The sequence below is a fragment of the Dendronephthya gigantea genome, unplaced genomic scaffold, assembly GCF_004324835.1.
Source record: "Dendronephthya gigantea isolate DGI-Jeju-01 unplaced genomic scaffold, DenGig_1.0 000109F, whole genome shotgun sequence".
In the NCBI taxonomy this organism is placed as follows: Eukaryota; Metazoa; Cnidaria; class Anthozoa; order Malacalcyonacea; family Nephtheidae; genus Dendronephthya; species Dendronephthya gigantea.
The window spans coordinates 338,603-358,755 of record NW_021163119.1 but is presented as its reverse complement, the minus strand read 5'-3'; the positions used below and the strand labels follow the sequence as shown (position 1 = coordinate 358,755).

At 37.7% G+C, this 20,153-nt stretch overlaps 1 protein-coding gene across 1 annotated transcript in view; it reads right to left on the bottom strand.

Moving 5' to 3' along the window:
* Positions 1 to 13,748, bottom strand: part of LOC114535023 — a 39,056-nt gene extending 25,308 nt beyond the window's left edge. The window contains exon 1 of the mRNA XM_028556398.1: positions 13,620 to 13,748. The gene's annotated coding sequence lies outside the window, so the exon portion shown is untranslated. The remainder of the gene's footprint in view (positions 1 to 13,619) is intronic.
* Between the last annotated feature and the right edge of the window lie 6,405 nt (positions 13,749 to 20,153).

The window sequence follows — 20,153 nt, the reverse complement described above, 5'->3', positions numbered from 1 at the left end:
AAACCTGTTGTTGATGATAATGTTTATCAAAATGCTGTGTTGCAATAAATTGCGTCAATTTCCTGTTATGTTGTTTGAACGTTGTGTCCACAATTGCTTTGAAATCTCATGTTAACCGGAAGTACGTAACTACGATTTGGTAGAATTTAAAGTTAAACGAGACTTACCTGGAAGTTGAAGTTTGATGATAATTCTACCAAATCCGTAGTTGTACTGAGGGTTAACATGCCCATCCCTACCCGCCCTCTGCTAATAACCTTTGTTCTAGTGTGGGACATTGTGTCCACAACAGTTTTCTTCAAAGTCTGACTCACGACAACACACCGCGTGCATCTCATGTTAACCCTCAGTACAACTACGGATTTGGTAGAATTATCATCAAACTTCAACTTCCAGGTAAGTCTCGTTTAACTTTAAATTAAAGGTGTTCAAGACGCAAATGTATACTTTACTTATGACATGCAGCAGTCGTTCAGATTGTTTCACAAATACGGACATCGTTAATATATTGAATTGCTCGTTTGCCTCAAGGCTGAAAATTTCAGCTTCTTATTATTATTCAAAATATTGACTGTATATTAAAATTTTAAGGAATTACTAAAAGATTAAATGATTTAGTGTGGTTTCGGATAGTTGTTTAGTATTTTTGCACAAGTGAATTGACACAAGAACTGTATTTGTTTGCTTATATCTTTGTAAGAAACGTCCACAAAACGGCTCGCCGCCTTTTTGCAATTTCAGTTTTGTTATATTCACCTGAAGGTATACGTTATATTCATAATAGCGTTATATTCATAATACATTATATTCACTTGTCGAAAAATACTCAACACGGATAATCTTAAAGAAGGAAAGAATATGACCAACGCCGTGACAAAAACTCACCTTCTCAAATTTTGAAAGCGATAATTCCACTACACGGCAAAGATTCCCTGGAAATATAACAAACAGATGTGCGGAAATGAAGACTTGAATCCTAGGAGGAAAATTTTTGTAATTCTCAATGTGAGAACGATCAGATCTCATCACTGAGCTCTGTAATAACTGGGGTGCGTAAGTTCGGTTGTCTAAATAAAACCGTCAATCAACACGCGTACCTTTTTTCACCTTGTTTAAGAAGTTTAATAAAATTGAATATGGTTTTTCATAATCTCTTGTGGGTCAGTGGAACAATGGACACAAATAGCCATGCAGAAAAATGTAAATTCGCAAGTTGGACACAGCCATATTTACTCCCTCATCCGCATTTTCCCATCCGCATTTTACCTCCTCCTCCGCATTTTCCCATCCGCATTTTACCCCTACCCGAGGAAATTGTGATTATTTAGGAATTACTGTTGCCCGGCTTTGCTGCGCGCTAATTGGTATCATTAATTAGTTTATAAGAAACGCGCGTGAAAATATGTTTGATTTCCAGACGAAATTTTATATATTTCTACGGCCAATCCACTTCCATGTTACATGCCGTTTGAAAGCGCGCATTAATCTCTTCTAAATACAAAAGTTTAAAGGATTTCTATGTAATCGGAGTTCAAAAAATTAGGAAATTGTTCTTTGCAGCGCGAATTACAAAATTAGCGATAAAAATGTTGGCATTTAGGGCATTAATCCTTTTAATAAATGTTTGGAAAGGGTTTTAAACAATATTTGAATTTCGAACGTTTAAATGATGGAAATGAGTCATATGATGTTTTTGAATGTCGTCTTGATTATCGTGTTGAATGTCGTGTTGAATGTGGTTCTATTTCGTCAATGTTCTACGTCACTAGAAAGTCACGTGAGATAGAGCGCGCGCGATCTAGCAATCAGTTCGAGCATAGTATTTCTAGCGATCAGTTGTGCGAAAACTTTTTTCAACTATATAACTGCGATGGCGACTTCTTCTACCACCGAGTGTGACCATGTTCAAGACAGTGTGATTGACGACGCAGAAGAACTTCTCGGAGAAGGTTTTGAAGATCACGAAACCCCAGCACTGCAAGACGAACAAAGTATAACCTCCGCGTTGACCACTATGAGCCAAGATATTGCTGCCATGAGTGAATCACTCAAAGGCTTGCAGTCATCTCAGGATCCCTTCCAAACGAAAGAATCTGCCGGGAAGAGGAATGCCAGCGACTCACAGCTTGAATCAGGCCAAGGGTCCTCTAGCGAATCGCTCCTTGTCTCGACCGAGAACGGGCCAGAGAAAAAGAAACGACCAAACGACGAAGACGAGGCTGACCCTTTGCTTGATGAGATCACTCAGGTCCTTGAGGAAACGGAGAAAACCTCTCCTAAAATTACACCACAGCTTGCGAACATTATAAACAAGCGGTGGTTAAACAAGCTCAACGATGACCAGCTTAAATAACAACACAATAAATACATTTGACCGGAAAATTGCGAGCGACTCATCGTCCCGAAAGTTAACCCAGAAATTTGAAGCAAACTTGACCGCTCTACGAGAGGGCGCGACCTACAACTGAGCTCCCTTCAATCAGCGTTGACAAAAGTTGGCCATATACCAGCGCAAACCACCAATACTCTACTAGCTGCTCGCGCTGACTCCAGCGCCCTCGATATTGCACAGTTAGTCCGCATGAATGACGATGTTATTGCCCTACTGGGACACATCAGCTTTGAGTTATCACAGAGACGACGCGATGCTATACGGCCTCAACTCCATCGCAAATTCCGTCCATTGTGTGCGTCTCATGTCCCCATTACGAGCTTTCTATTTGGTGACGAGCTACAAAGTCAAATTAACAACATTCGAACGTCGAAAAAGATTCGGAATACGGCGACTACCTCTAACCCAAACTGGTATCAACACTCAAAGCAACCCAGATCGCGACAAAAACAATGGCGTCCTTTCTTCGACCAGCGCCAGGGCAACACGCCTTATCGGAAAACGGATCACTACCCAAAGAAACCCTCCGACCAGGCACCGGAGAGAAAGTAGCTGCACCAGCTAACGCTGTCGCTCATCTAAACACTTTAGAGGTAAGCCAATATGAATCTTTTCTCCCTACGCTATTGTTATATTTCAACGCTAAACTTGCGACTTATCAGGCGGGTAACTTATCTAACCGCCTTTGCGTTTGGGAGCAGTTAACCTCTGATCCAAAAATTTTGGAGACTGTCTGTGGTCAGAAAATTGAATTTGATACCATTCCTTTGCAACAACGCATACCAGTCAAAATGAAGTTCTCCGGGTCAGAGGAATCCGATATTGATTTAGAAATTACAAAATTATTGCACAAAGGCGTGTTACAGAGGTCCAATCCCAAACCCGGGGAATATTTATCGCCTATATTTACCTGTCCAAAGAAAGACGGCTCCAAACGTATGATATTAAACCTGAAATCATTAAACCGACATGTTACTTATCACCATTTTAAAATGGATAATGTTTGGTCGGCAATTCGGTTAATATGGCATCTATTGACCTTAAAGATGCCTATTACTCTGTTCCTGTTCACCCAGAGTATCAAAAATTTTTAAAGTTTAATTGGAAAGGGCAACAATACAAATTTGTTTGTTTTCCAAATGGTTTAGCTATTTGCCCTCGGAAGTTTACCAAATTGCTTAAGCCTGTTTTTACACAATTACGCCAGAAGGGCCATATTTCTGTTGCTAACTCTTGGCTGAGCTCCGACACATATGACGCTTGCGTCGATAACATCCGAGATACTGTCAATTTATTAGATGCAGTGGGATTTTACATACATCCTGAAAAATAGGCTCTCGTACCCTCGCAAACGGTTACTTTCTTGGGTTTCATTCTCAACTCTTTGCTAATGCAAATATCCTTGACAGCCGAAAAGGCTCAAAAATTACGAGACATGTGCCGGATATTATTAGCCAACCAACGCCCTTCCATTCGTGAAGTTGCGAGACTGCTTGGCTCGCTCACAGCTAGTTTGCCCGGGGTAATGTATGGCCAAATGCATTACCGCTGGCTGGAGATGGACAAAAGTGATGCCCTTAAATTAAACAAGGGAAATTTCGATAAATCCTTGACGCTTTCACTAGAAACAGTACATGATGTAAACTGGTGGTATACATCCATTTTAAACGCCTATAACCCTATAAGTCACGGTGGGCCACAAGTTTGTATCACAACCGATGCATCCCTCACTGGATGGGGTTGCTCACTTAACGACGTGAGTGCGGGGGGAAATTGGACCCCCACAGAAGCGGCGCATCATATAAATTATTTGGAGCTGCTTGCAGTCTTTTTTGCCCTGAAATCCTTCGCCTCACAAATCTCAGGGAAACATGTCAAACTGCTTATTGATAACACTACGGCTGTCGCTTGCGTAAACCACATGGGCACCTGTCATTCCCGCCTACATCATAGACTTGCTTGCAACATATGGAATTGGTGTATCAACCACAAAGTGTGGCTGACCGCTGCACATATTCCGGGCATAGAAAATGTCACTGTGGATCGAGAATCTCGCGTAAGCCGCAGAGAAACCGAATGGCAATTAAACAGTGAGATCTACTCAACTGCCATTCGCCAAATAGGTGCCACACCATGCAAATATAGATTTGTTTGCCTCGCGCCTAAACCACCAATAGAGCCGTACGTGTCTTATCAACCGGACCCGTTTGCGATTGGCGTAAATGCCTTTTCTTTATCATGGGTAGACTATAATTTTTACGCTTTTCCGCCCTTCAGCATTATCCAAAGAGTTCTCCAAAAAATTGTTGAAGAAAAGGCTTCTGGACTAATTGTCGTCCCTTACTGGCCTGCCCAAACATGGTGGCCATATCTAATAAAAATGCTAATAACAAACCCGATCATTCTACCTAGGGGGAAAACGACGTTAGTGCTACCCGCTCATCCCACACAAACACATCCTCTACATCACAAACTGACGATGCTGCTTTGCCATTTATCGGGGAACTCCTCTCGGAGCGAGGAATTTCGCCGCAAGCTTCGAACATCATCCAACAGTCCTGGTGCACCGGCACCAGGAAACAATACACAACATACCTCAACAGATGGCGACAGTATTGTTGTAAACGGAGTATTGATCCCATTTCATCGGCTGTGGAAAATGGTATAAACTTTCTCAGCGAACTTTACGATCAGGGCCTGTCTTACAGTGCTATAAATACCGCCAGGAGTGCTTTGTCTACAATTTTATTGTTGCCCCAAGGAACTACTTTTGGCAATCATGCACTGGTCACAAGGTTTGTCAAGGGTGCATGTTTTTGCGTCACGACCGGCCTTGCCTCGCTATACCGAAATATGGGACGTCCCTATTGTGTTTAACTACTTACGCACCCTTCATCCTGTGGAAGCTTTAAGCCTAAAAGACATCACTCTGAAAACCGTTATGTTGCTTGCCCTACTATCGGGCCAACGCTGTCAAACACTTCATGCTTTAAGTATAACCAGCATGGAACGTAAAGAAAATAAATATATCTTCAATGTGGATCAGCTTTTAAAAACCTCTAAACCTGGCAAACACTGGGGACGCCAGGAGTTTCTGGCTTATCCCAGCGACCCAAACCTGTGCATTGTAAAATGCTTAAACCACTACTTGCAGTTGACTGAACCTATACGAGGGGATTCACCACAACTCCTGTTAAGCTACCAAAAGCCTCACCAACCTGTTTTCCGTGATACTATTGCACGGTGGCTAAAGAGCGTTATACAGCAGGCAGGCATCAATACTGACATTTATGGTGCTCATAGCACTCGGGCTGCTTCAACCTCTGCAGCAAAAGCAATGAACATACCTATTCAAACAATCATCTATGCGGCTGCGTGGACAAATGAACAAACATTTCATTTTAAAATTTTATTTAAAATTTTATTGTAAACCTATCACGCCTAGTAGCAACTTTGGAGCAGATCTTGTCAGGGCTTTTAGTGAGACTTAATCATTGTACATGTAAATATACTATGATGTTTCAATGACACATTTTGTTATTGGTATGATACGGTGGCTCACAGGGGCCACCCATATAAATAAGTAAATACCAATCCACAAAAATTCAAAACACAATTTAAATATTTCGAAAGGCACTTTACATGTTTTCAAACGCACTTTAAATACTTGCCAAGACACTTTAAAAATTTTTAAACGCACTTTAAGTTTTCCAACACACTTTAAATTTTCCAACACACTTTAAATTTTCTAACACACTTTAAATTTTCTAACACACTTTAAGTTTTCCAACACACTTTAAGTTTCTCAAACACACTTAAAATATGTTCAAACACACTTTAAGTTTTCCGACACACTTTAAATTTTTGAACGCACTTTAATTACATGCGGGCTCATCGCATAATTACGCGCATGCGCAAGTCAAGGTTACTTCATTTTCTTTTTTATCCTGTCGTGCGCGGTGCGTTTTTTCACTCAATTTAATTGAACTTAAAAGCTCACAGGAAAGCAAGGAGTCGAAGATATAAGCAGTACATAATTGATCATTATGAGTTGTGCAGGGTGCGGGAATGCTGCGGCTGATGCAGAAACGTACTGTGAGAATTGTGTATCGGAGAAAGAGACTACGGATCTTATTGTTAATTATTTTAACCGTGGATACCCATATGGAGCAACTGTTGTTCTTCTAAATAGTGCTGGTGTATCGACGTCTTTAAAAACACTAAAACGTCGTTTAAAGTCGTTAGGTTTAAAGCGAAAGGGGCAGGTCATTGATGAGCAACATTTACGAACAGTAAATCAAGAAGAAGTTGAAGGAGCAGGAAGGTTGTCTGGATATAGAAGTATTTGGCATGCTTTGAGGCTTCGCCACCATATTAACGTTAGTCGTCACGTCGTAGCGAAAATAATGAAAGAGATTGGGGGTTGTTCTATGCGCATTCCGTACAGACTGTGGAACTGAAAACTTTCTTATGTGTGCTATGCAGTGCTATCTAAGGTCAGATGGTAATGATGAATGGGCTGGGGAAAAAGCTCATGCATATAGTTCATCTCCAGCAAACCAGAGATTAGAGGCTTCCTAGTTCCTGAACAATGACTCATAGAACTACAATCAAACTTCGACTTTAGGTAAGTCTCATTTAATTTTTAAATCCTTATTCACAGTGGTATTATTACTAAATTCGTTTATAAGAAACGCGCGAGCAAATATGTTTGATTTTAAGACGGACTTTCATTGTTTTTTGGCGTAACCCACTTCCATGCTACAGACTGTTTGAAAGAGCATATTATTTCCAAATGAATACGGAGATTTGAAGAAATTCCATAAAATAGCGGCTGAGAAAGTTGCGATATATTAAGACATACCTGCGCATTATTAATAAATTAAGAAACGCGTACAAACTATACTCGTTAAACAATCGCAATTTTCTCCGCCTCTACTCTATGGAACTTCACTACACTTTCGTAAATGGTACATAATGACACACTCTTTTAAAAAGTTTGCAATGTTCATGTGATTCCTCTTTCGAAATTTATGAAATTCTGTCTCAAACTCAACCGCACCAAAGTACGCACGACTTTCGACACGTTTGATTTTAAGATGGAATTTCATTGGTTTTTTGCCTAACCAACTTTCATGTTACACACTGTTTCAGTCTGTTTGAGAGAGCATATTATTTCCAACTAAATACGGAGTTTTGAAGAAATTCTATAAAATAGCGGCTGAGAAAATTGTGATTCTTTAGGAATTACTGTCGCCCATCTTTGCTGCGCGCTAATAGGTATTATTAATTAGTTTATAAGAGACGCGCGTGCAAATATGTTTGATTTCAAGACGGAATTTTATATATTTCTACGGCCAATCCACTTTCATGTTACATGCCGTTTGAAAGCGCGCATATGTCTCTTCTAAATACAAAAGTTTACATGATTTCAATGTAATCGGGGTTGAGAAAATTAGGAAATTGCTCTTTGCAGCTCGAATTACAAAATTAGCGATAAAAATGTTGATACAAAATGTCTTTTTTTGGGCGCATTTTAGGTTAATTCCGCCTGTCTTGTTACAACGTATAAAGTTTAAACTTTAATTGATCGATTTAGTGCATTAATCATTTAAATAAATATTTGGAAAGGGTTTTAAACAATATTTGAATTTCGAACGTTTGAATGATGGAAAAGAGTCACATGTTGATCGATGTATCAAATCATATATCTGGCACATCAGTCGGAAAAACCCAAGAAAACGTGAATGGTGTAGTTGACTTTGCAAAGACTGAAAAAATGGAACTAAATCGGAACAAATGTAAAGAGATGATCCTCGACTTCAGAAAGAAAAAAACCAGTATTCCACCAATAAATATTGGCGACCAACCAATTGCTCGGGTAAAATCATATAAGTCGCTGGGAATCTGGCTGGATAATGATTTGAAATGGGAGACAAATACTGAATTTATAATTAAAAAAGCCTCCAAGCGGCTCTACTTTTTAAAAATCCTCAAGAATTATACGGGGCGTGCAAAGAAGATCTAAAATCCTTCTATTGTGCTATCATAAGGTCCACTCTTGAGTATGGAGCACAGGTGTGGCATGGAAACCTGACTCAAGAACAAAGTAGCAATATCGAAAGAATCCAAAAAAGAGCGCTTAGGATCATCTACCACGGAAAAGAATATAACGAAGCTCTAATAGAAAGTAAATTGAAGTCGCTAAAAGAACGAAGAAAACAATTATGCATTGATCTCATAAAGAATATGATCCAGCCGAGCCATAAATTACACAAACTGCTTCCTGATAAACATTTCAGTATTAAAAACAGGCAAACAAGAGCAAATAATGACATAATTTATAATTTTACTAGTAGAACAGATCGTTTTAAAAATAGTCCTTTGGTCTATGCGATTGATCAATATAACGAAAGTATAGTTTAAAGAACTCGATCTATATAATCTATAAATTGTATATAATTTCTAAAATAGTTTTTAACAAACGAAGTGTATTATGCCTATTGACAAGTTTAATGAAAGTATTGAAATAACTGTATATAAATAATTTTTAGATCTATATATAAATACATATATACTTATATTAGTTTTAATATTCTTAGTGCATGGACCCTATTATACACTAATAACTGTAATTCTATTCTTAGATAGACTTTAAATGTATAAAATTTTACAACGATGTAAACACATAATAATTTAGCTGTATCACGCTATTGCAATGTGTTCAATAAACCATGAATAATAATAATGAATAACATGGTGTTTTTGAATATCGTGCTCAGTGTCGTGTTGAATGTGGTCCGTATACTTCACATTTAATCTCCTTGGTATAAATATAATGAAAAGCGATAACCTGAAATATCTTAGAATTGTCGAATAGAATAGTAGCAATCGTTTAAATAAGGCGAGGAATTTATTCCAGTATCACACGAGATAACAACGCGATCATAACACTGTGGAATAAATCAATAATGCCAAGCCACTTAGCTGATAGTCCTAAATTTTTCATATATATCTTTTAAACGAATTCATTTTAAGATTGGTAACCAGTTGAATAAAGGCGCAAAAAATCAAGGAAGATAGTAATTTCAAATCACGAGTGATACGTCTCCCCAAAAACGAATAAAAAGATAGACGCCACAGTCGGCTGTTCCGGCTTCTTCGTCGAAATGCACAAACAACCTGTGATATGTAGCTTCACTGGGACAGAAATTCAATGTCAACGAGTTCCCAATAAATCTACAGGGGTAGACGCGGTGCGTAGAATGAAACGAACTCGACGTAGGAATTTTGATAATTTATTAACAGGATATATACAGGTTTGGGTCGAATAAGTCGATTGAGAATATTGCGTCGGTTCGAACTAAAATATGATAAGCAGACAAACTATAGTAACCTATCACATGAAATTAATACGAGTATACTTGATAATTGACATAAATGAGATATACTTATTAAACTAAGAATTAGCATGCAATACAATATAACAACTAAACCGATTTTAGCAGCGCTTATCGAAACACTTAGCGCGACAATTGCTACTGAGCTGAAACAACGTATTATTTATTTACTTACTTTGGTTTGCAGACGCACCAACTTTAACTATATCATGCGCGTAGATATAGCTTTGATCAAGGTAGAATAAAGATAGAATTTTTTGTCTCGCAATGCGAATAGAATTGTAGCATAAACCTTTGCCTTCTTGCAAGCGTCCACATTCGAGACTCAGCGTAGAATGAGAAACCTAAGCTAGGTAGGCTGTTTTTGTGTAGCATGAACCGGATTTCAAAACATAGAAACGCAGTGTGTTTGTGACGGACATAGCGTGGCTAGGCAAGGCAACCGCATCGCGCATTTGCTAACCAAATTTACGCATTTGATGTAAATCTTTGCGCTGAAACGGAAAATAACAACTTGTTTTTGCCAGAAAAATAGCAACTTGAACGACCTTCCGTTTTGAAACCAACATGATACAACCGACTGTGTCTATATATTTACTCTGTAAGTGTTGATGATATGAAATCATTTATAATCACAAACGTACCTGTTTAAAACTTAGAAGGCGATAGTTCGTTTACATGGCCAAAACCCCACAGAGATAAACATACAGCAAATGCGCAGGCAAGCCAACAAACACTTTTGAGTTTTGACGGGAATTGAAAACCTCGCCGAATCGTTCGATATAGATTAATGCACGTCAGTGGTCATGTGTTTGCTGCGGCGGTGTCGCAATTGGCGATTGGATTAGGGCATATTTTAAAATAAATTTTATAATTTAAATCTTACGCAAGGTTTGAATTTCCTTGTATATACACGTACGCCAGCTCAGGAAGCTGATCGAGCATTTCGAAGCATGGTTCGTTTCTGCATTTACCAGCATAAATTATGATTTAGACCAGATTTCACTCTGGTTTATATTAGGAAACATAGAAGCAAATTCAAACATGAATTTTAAACGAATGCACTAGTTTTCACTGTGATGCATGTGGTTGTGATGGCATGTTATCCGTTGAAGCAATGATAATAGCTCTGCGCCGCGCCACAGAATAAACACGGATAATCCTAAAAAAGGAAAGAATATGACCAACGCCGTGACAAAAACTTACCTTCTCAAATTTTGAAAGCGATAATTCCTCTAAATGGCGAAGACTCCCCGGAAATATAACAAACAGATGTGCAGAATGAGGACTTGAATCCTAGGAGGAAAATTTTTGTAATTCTCAATGAAATTTAAAATTCCCAATGTCATGCGAGTGTCATGTGGTTATGGAATTTGTATATTTGTGGAGTTTATTTTCGCCAGCAAACATTTCATATTATTTATTTCACTGTGAAAAATGGTCATATAATAGCTATATCAAGTAAAAAAAGTAACTTGGTTTCTCGGAATGCAGAATAGTTCATTCCGAAGCTTAAATCTCGCATCTTAAACTCTTTAATTGCAACTGTGCATGTCTATACAGAGTACAGAGGCAGCTAGGTTGTATACGAAGGCTGGATAGCGCTATCCACCGGATATAGTGATTTTCAACCGTTGTAAAAATGCTCAAAAAGGGATAAAATTTTATCTTTGGAACCAACAATTAATAAAAGGGATCTTCGATTTAATGAAACTAAGATTTAATGAAAGTTATAGCAAACGACGGGCGATTTTAAATCGATTGAAAATTCGGTGGATAGCGCTATCAGGCTTTCATACAACTGGCCCCAGACCGCCAAATTTCATCTTCTTGGTATGAATAAAATGAATAGCGATAACCTGAAATATCTTACCATTGTACATTAGAATAGTAGCAATCGCTTAAATAAGGCGAGGAATTTATTTCCAGTGCCACACGAGATAACAACGCGAGCTGATAGTCCTAAATTTTTCGTATATATCTTTTAAACGAATTCATTTAAAGATTGGTACCTAGTTGAATAAAGGCACAAAGAATCAACGAAGATATTAATTTCAAATCACGAGTGATACGTCTCCGCGAAAACAAATAAAAAGATAGACGCAAGAGTCGGCTGTTCCGGCTTCCGTATCGAGATGCACAAACAACCTGTGATGAAACCGACGGTGTGTATATATTTACTCTGTAAGTGTTGATGATATGAAATCATTTATAATCACAAACGTACCTGTTTAAAACTTAGAAGGGATAGTTCATTTACATGGCCAAAACCCCAAAGAGATAAACATACAGCAAATGCGCAGCCAAGCTAACAAACACTTAAAGGGAATTTAAAACGTCGCTCAATCGTTCAATACATTAAATACACGCCAGGGGTCATGTGTTTGCCGAGTGTTGCAATTGGTGAATTTGCGGGCTATTACAATTAGATAAGGGGCATATTTTATAATAAATTTTATAATTTAAATCTTACGCAAGGTTTGAATTTCCTTGTATATACACGCACGCCAGCTCAGGAAGCTGATCGAGCATTTCGAAGCATAGTTCGTTCCTGCATTTACCATCATAAATTATGATTTAAGACCAGATTTCACTCTGGTTTATATTAGGAAACATAGAAGAAAATTCAAACAAGAATTTTAAACGAATGCACTAGTTTTCGCTGCGATGCGATTCTGATGATAAGTTATCGGTTGAAGCGATGATAATAGCTCTGTCCGCCGTGACAAAAACTTACCTTCTCAAATTATCAAAGGGATAATTCCACTACATCGCAAAGATTCCCCGGAAATATGACAAACAGAAGCGCGGAAGTGAAGACTGGAATGATAGGAGAAAAATTTTCGCGATTCTCAAAGTAATTTAAAGAAGTGATGAATGTTTTTCCAGTATTAGTATCACACAAGACCACAACGCGACGAAGCGCTGTGCAGTGCCAGGCATTTAATAATGCAAGTTTATTCAATACGACGCCACAGCGCTGTTCCGCACCTACATGCACATACAACCAACCATGTCTATTTTACCGTGTTGTTGATAAATCATTTATAATCACAAACGCACTAGTTCAAAATTTAGAATGTGATAATCTACATGGGCAAAACCATATGTAGACGAATATGTCGAACATAAACAAAATCACGCCTTACTTAAGTGCATCGAAAATGGGAAAATATCTTGGAAAATATTTATGTGGCAAAAAGCGCGTGTACAAGAGCTGTTTTCTGGTTAATACCCTGTATTTAAAATAACAGACGGATGATGCGTCTCTATAGTCACACGAGGGTCTTAAACTGTAGTCTGAAAATTTGTTGCTGCAGGATATGACTCCAATGGCATAGGAAGGTCGGTAACAACATATTATTCTGGCGATGAGTTAACAATTTGTCAATTTCGGAATTGTATTCCTTATGTTTAAAGAAGCGAGAAATGTGCAATGTATTTCAAGTATCACTATCACACGAGTATACTGACAACGCCACCATTAAGGCATTATGCAGACCAATATTTGGCAATCATGCAGATAGACTAGCAACTACGTTTACGAATTTAAAATCATGCGCGAAAACTTAAAAGCATGTCTCTTTTTATCGCAATGTGGAATCATAAATCAACGAATCATAAATCACATCTCAAACGCCTGAAACCTGACTTTAAGAACATTGAAAGGAAGAAAAAAACGAAATTTGCAATTTTATTTCACCGCGCCACAGACAAAGCGCTGTGTTGTGGCAAGACCTTACACGACTGTGACGACTTCACTGTGCTGATGACATAAAATCATTTACACTCTTCAAAAAACACGACTAACACTAACATAAACGTACCTTTTCAAATCATGAAAGCGATTATCTCAATACATGGCTAAAATTTCACACAAATGTACCAAAATTCGCAGAAGATACTCACGATGTAGATATATTTGAACGAAGACGGAAATTGATTGTAATTTAAAACCTCACAAGCACTCAATCTCAGTAGAGATTTCATCACACGCATTGTTGACAGACGGTAAAGGAATCATAATTTAAATAAAAATATTATCTTGTGCAGGGATCAGCCATGACGGTGTTAGGGAAGCTGGAATTTTTTTATAAACGCGCAATGGCTCGTCTAACTTGGCTGAGAATTTATGTTGTGTTAATACATAAATGACTGTTGTAATGGTTTCTGGTTTACAGAGAAAATGCCTCTGGTTAATCACAGTGAATAAACCGAACTGACCATTGTCATAAATGCAGGGCCAGCTCGACAATGAAAATATAAACAAATTTAAGTTTATAAGAAATGCAATTACTGTCATGAAGACCACCCAACCACCCTAGAGACGACACCTCAGTATTTACTTACAACATTTCACTTGCAATCTGTAATTCTGGTCCAATAATGTTTCTGTGACAAATACTCAACTAAGCCATAGATAACTCTCTCATACATTAGCTGGGATTGCATTGGGTCTGATTAAGTTCCAACCTCATGAATGAAAATATTTGCAACTAAAGTATTGCTGAACTGACAGATAATTTATTTCAGTGATTGACAGATATTGTTGTACTAGATGGACTGATTAATGACTGACCAGTGTACTTGTTAAAATACTTTTGGTTGAAACAGATGGTAAAGCCTAAATACATAGTTAACATGATAGCCAGGGGATGATTTTTTATCAATTAGCTGTATACAAGCTGGTATTATACATGAGAAAGAAACCATAATAAATGCACATAGTGTAAAATGTGATGGCATATATGTGGATGTAAGATTAATAGAACTGGAAAACTTCATTTATGATTTATAAATTAAGTAAAATATATCTCAGTCTTTTAGTTATGTGATATTTGCATTGATATAACATATATTGTTTGACCATGATCATGGTGGATTTTAGCCATAAAACTTAATACCATTCAAAGTTGCATGAAGAATATATTAGAATATATTATTGGGTATTGGTTTCAACCAAATCTGTTGCCGAACAATTTTCCTAACAAATATTAGATCAAATAAATTGTTTAAAATGGACATGTAAGAAATGAATGAAATGATTACATTACCCCTGAAAGATATTTCTGGACTCTGGTCTAAATAATTTAGTGAATACTGAATAAAATTGATTTCCTGTGTTATTGCAACTAGGGGAGCAGTATGTAAATAAATTGAAAATTAGATGTGCTTAATACGATATTAACCACAAAGCATTGAAAAATAAATTCCTCCCCTACCCAGCTAAATCAGATTGTGAATATTTTTGTTGACTAAGCAATATATACAGTATATATAAGCAACAATTAGCAATATACTACGTGAAACAGCAATATAAACCAAACCATCCCGTCAAAATATTGTAATTTAAAGCAAATAGACAAGGACGCATACGTATATCAAAATATGAGAGAAATCTCACAAGGAATCTAGCACATACCTTCGACAATCTGGTCTTGTCTAGTCTGTATTACACCGACTAGCCCAAAGCCGTATGTCTTTGTTTTTGTACTTGTCTGCGTCGATAAACCTTGTTAAAACAACTTCAGCTTTCTCGATAAATACGTTGATCATCCACGACGAATCAGGATCACTTTGGGAGCTTCTAGTCCAAGAATACGATCATTTTGACAAATAACGAACACAACAGACTTTGAAGAAATACAAAGACTCAAAGAGAAACAGGAACTGGGTGAGTTTTGGGTGTGACCACTGAGCTATATGGCGCCGTGAACTGAAGTTACAAAACTGGAACGGTATCTCCAAATAATTTTTTTTAGTATTTTTGCAAGTGAATATAACAACAAATCCTACATATTGATCACCCTGGGAGCGAGGTTGCATATTGATTGGTTAAATTTGACGTATTAGGCTGTTATATTCACCTTCATAACCGAAATTGCAAACGTTTCTTACAAAGAATTTGTGGACGTTTCTTACAAAAAGATAAGCAAACAAATGCAGTTCTTGTGTCAATTCACACGTTTTTCATACGCACGTACACACACGGAAGTCTAAATCATTATATATGTTATCTTTGAAAAAGTAAATAAATTGAAAGAATGTTAAAGCATTCTTACGTATGAAACGTACCTACGCCTACGTATAAAAAACCCTTAAAGCCCCGTTGACATGTTACCAGAGAAGGTCGAGTTTTGAAGTTAATGAAAGACAATGGAGTTATTTAATGTCTGAGCCCTGAATAAATATACCAAATCAATATATATCAAATACAAAATAATAATGTTAAAGCATTCTTCCGTGGGTGTACCTGCGTATGAAAAACACTTAAAGCCCCGTTGACAAGGTATCGGATTACTATCAGACCAGATCGAATTTTGAAGTTAATTAATGAATGACAGCGGTGTCCTGAATAAATATACCAAATCTATCAAATTAATAATCATTTACTAATAATCGTTGCTTTATAACGACAAACGAAGATGTCGTGATGAGTGGATCCGGTACAGTATGACGCAGCTTAAGTGGAAGACAGCCTTAAGAAGCCAGGCAATAAAAAAGTGATTGGAAGCGAACCACATTTTTTCCAATTGTTTCGACATTGCTGGAATTCCTGCATGGGAGCAATTACCACAATAGGAAAATTCAAATCTGTCGGAGGCTCGGAGCCACTGTTGCAGTCTTGAAACATTCTTTGCAATTCGATGCGGGACAGAAAAAGTGAGGAAAACTTTCAAAACATAAAACTATCCCCATTCTCTACCTCTCTCTCCCTCCGCGATTCCTGCATGGACGATTTTGAATATCTCACGGGTGTAATTTGACAACGCAAAATGCATCTTGACTGAAAAGAAGACTCCTCCTATCTTCAGCATTTCATTAATTATCCCAACCTCAAACTATAGCTCACAAAATACATTTACAAGTTAACTGATCTACGGTCCGATGCTTACAGATCAATATAGTTGGGTGTTCGTTTATTAAAGACACCACGTTTTATTAGTTAACAAAACAAAGCTCTCCCATTCGTATGCCTGATACAGATATTTCATTCTCATAGAAAATATTCACATCAGCTGGGTCTCCACTCGGGGAATTTATTCGTGCGACGCGAACAGGAATCTAAAAACCGGTGATGTGATTGGTCTGCGAAGAAATTCGCCACGAAAATGTAGGATCGTTTCCTAATTCTTTTTCAGTTCGCGAGAATAAATTCTGCAAGTGAAGAACGGGATTTAATGGAACTTAGCGCTTGGGAATTAAAAAGTTTCCCATTATTTTCTACAAAAAATACTACAAAAACATTTCTAGGAATTTATTCTTCTGGGTCAGTTAAGGCCTGTTTCAAACGTCGTTCTTCTTTCAAGTGTCGAACGCATTAAAAACCAAAAAACGACGTTTGAAACACGCCTAAGATATTAATTGTTGTGTTGTTTCGTGACCTTCTTTTTCATGAACATCAAAATTATTGAACATAATATTATTTACATTTCAGTCAAATTTTTACCATTTTCCAGCTCCGCTTCAGACTACAAATATCTTCCTTCCCAGCTAAAAAACTAACGTCCTCTGTAATGTACATAGTTCTTGTAGTTCCATTAGGAGCGTGACTAGAACGATAATTGAGGTGATTTTAATTCATATATTCCGTTTTACCCGACGGATTTCTATTCTAAGCTATTGCACTTACAAAAGAAATCAGTCGGGAAGAATTGAAGATAAGAAAATTCAACCCCCCCCCCTCACCCCGAATTATCGTTCTAGTGCATGTATTACCCCCCCCCCCCCACCCCGAATTATCGTTCTAGTGCATGACGCCACTGAGTTCCGTTATCTTTCTTTTTCATCAGCATCAAACTTCAGGAACAAAATGCAGCTAATATATTTACTACAATGGACCTTTTGGATAATAGACCAACTTTTGATTTAGGCAACAAAAAGGAAATTTCCGAAAAGTGCATCCTAAATTTAGTAAAATTACCAAATTTTGCTGATATTGTAAATAATTTAGTTAAACGCTTCTGGCCGTAGTAAAAAAGTATACAAAATTGGCTTCTTTGCATGGCCATATTTTCCGTACTTCTTGACATTTTGCAACCAAACGTGGCAATTATACTAATTTCGGTATGCTCTTTTTAGCTGTGGTGATTTATTTCCTTCTTGTTGCCTAGATCACATGTTGGTCTATTATGCAAAAGGTCCATTTCTACCATTATTTTCATAACCAGCACAATTACTATCAGCACCATCGTAGAAACCAGCACCATCACCACCATCATAGATGAGAACTATCACCACCACCATGACTGTAACTACCATAATGAACATCTTAAACAACACCATGATACGACTGGCATTGGTCACAGTTTTTTAGGACTTGTTTCTTGCAGATGTATTCAAGATATCATATTTTTTTTGTTTAACAAAACTATAACCCCAGTTAGGCAGGCAAGGGAGTGCTATCAAATGCCCAAGGTGAACTCCCAGACAAACGGAGGGAAGGAGCTGTCTTACTTCTCCATTCTAGACCAGCTCCAAGCAAAGTCTAGCCGCAGCCCAGTAATGATGTTCTTGATGATAGTTTTTCATGTTATTCTTCACTAAATCCATTATGAAATATCCTAACCGAAAAATCAATTCCAAAACATCTGTCATTCATAACAAAGTCTTTATCAACTAAGTCTTCTCGTATTGGTTTTCATCCTCGTGTGAACGAGTTCATTTCAGTTATTTTTAAGAACAAAGATATTCGCATTTAATTGGTATAAACAACTTGCAGGGAAACCCAACAGGTAAGAAAATATACAGTTTTGTGTAGATTTTCCAAAAAGTAGTCGGAACCTTTTTCCGCTTAAAATCGTCCCACGAAGCAACTGCACTTCGCTTAATTTATATAATTCTCATAGAAAATATTCGCATCAGCTCGTTCTCCACTCACAGAGCATAGGCTCGCTTCAAAGCAACAGCCCGTCGCTTAATATCGTCCAACAAAGGATCTGGTGGAATAGACAGTCGAAGAAACACCATATCACCTTTGTTGTCAGAAAAAGCCAGCACGTCCTCTTTTGGGGAAAGTTTAATTGTTTGGCTTGGCCTAAAAGTCTTCAAGTATGGTTGATAGGAAGTGTTGAGAATCGCGCCAGAGTCCATGTCATGAAATGTTATCACGTGATCAGATAAAGTTAACACAATTCTACTCTTGTGAATACAAAATGACCTCAAATAAATAATGGGCCGGAATGGAGGAGTTATATTTTGAGAATCACCAGTGTCCAGATCAATTATCTGACTCTCATTAGAACTCCTGTGCATGACTATTGCGCCTTTGGAATCATTACTGAAATTTACGACATCAGGCAATCTGTCAGACCCTCCAGCGTCACGGTGATAAAAGACTTCATACGAAGTTGGGTTTTCGGTATTTCTTTTCCAAATATAACATTTATTCTCATTACAACCAGAGATAAAGACACCACCAGGCGAGATTTCCACTTTCATCCCAGGCTCAATTCCAGGCAAATTGATCATTACAGGACCATCAACATCTCTGACATCGAAAACTTTCACAGGTTCGTTCCCTTCGAGAGCCAAGCTGACAAAGCCTTCAGAAAAACCAATCGGCTTTGAATGACTGAAATCAGACAAGTCGTCTAACGCCACGTCCTCACTGTCAGTAAACACGATCTCTAAATTGTCATCTACCGGGTATCGTGTTAATTTGGGAATCCTGTTAAATTTACTAATCACAAACAAGAAATCTTCCGACCACCAGCATAAAAACTTTGACCCGCATTGACTGATTTTGAAACGTTGTTCAACTTGGCTGGTATAGACATTCCATACGTTGATGTATCCATCTGAGTTACAGGATGCAAGTCGAGAGCCGTGAGGAGAAAACGAAGTCGAATAAACTTTCGTTGGCTGTGACGGACAGGATTGCTCTTCTGTAGGAGCTAATGTCTTAAAGACAATTATTTTTTCATCATCTGAATAGAGCCACAGATTATCTCCTAAACGTGTCATTTCGAGTCGATTAACAAAAATCTGTCGATGAGCAGCTGTAGCAAGATAGTTCCAAGCAACAATCACAGTCAAAGGAATACTTTCTATGACACTCGAATAACAATATTCATTCGGAGAAATAATACACTCAACACATTTCCAGATCCACGGACACGAAATCATATTAATTTCAGTCTTCATTTCTAAGTGTTTAAAATTTGGTTGCTCAAATCCTCGCTGAAAACATCGTTCACATTTTCTTCTCTTTAACACAACTGATTTCTCCCTTTCCACGTGAGATAATTTTCGCTTATCACTTCTTTGCAATGTGATGGCGTTCCAAACACACAACGAATAACCCAGAAAAAGTAGAGGCTGTGAATTTCCAATAATAAATGACCCTGTGACGCTAAAAG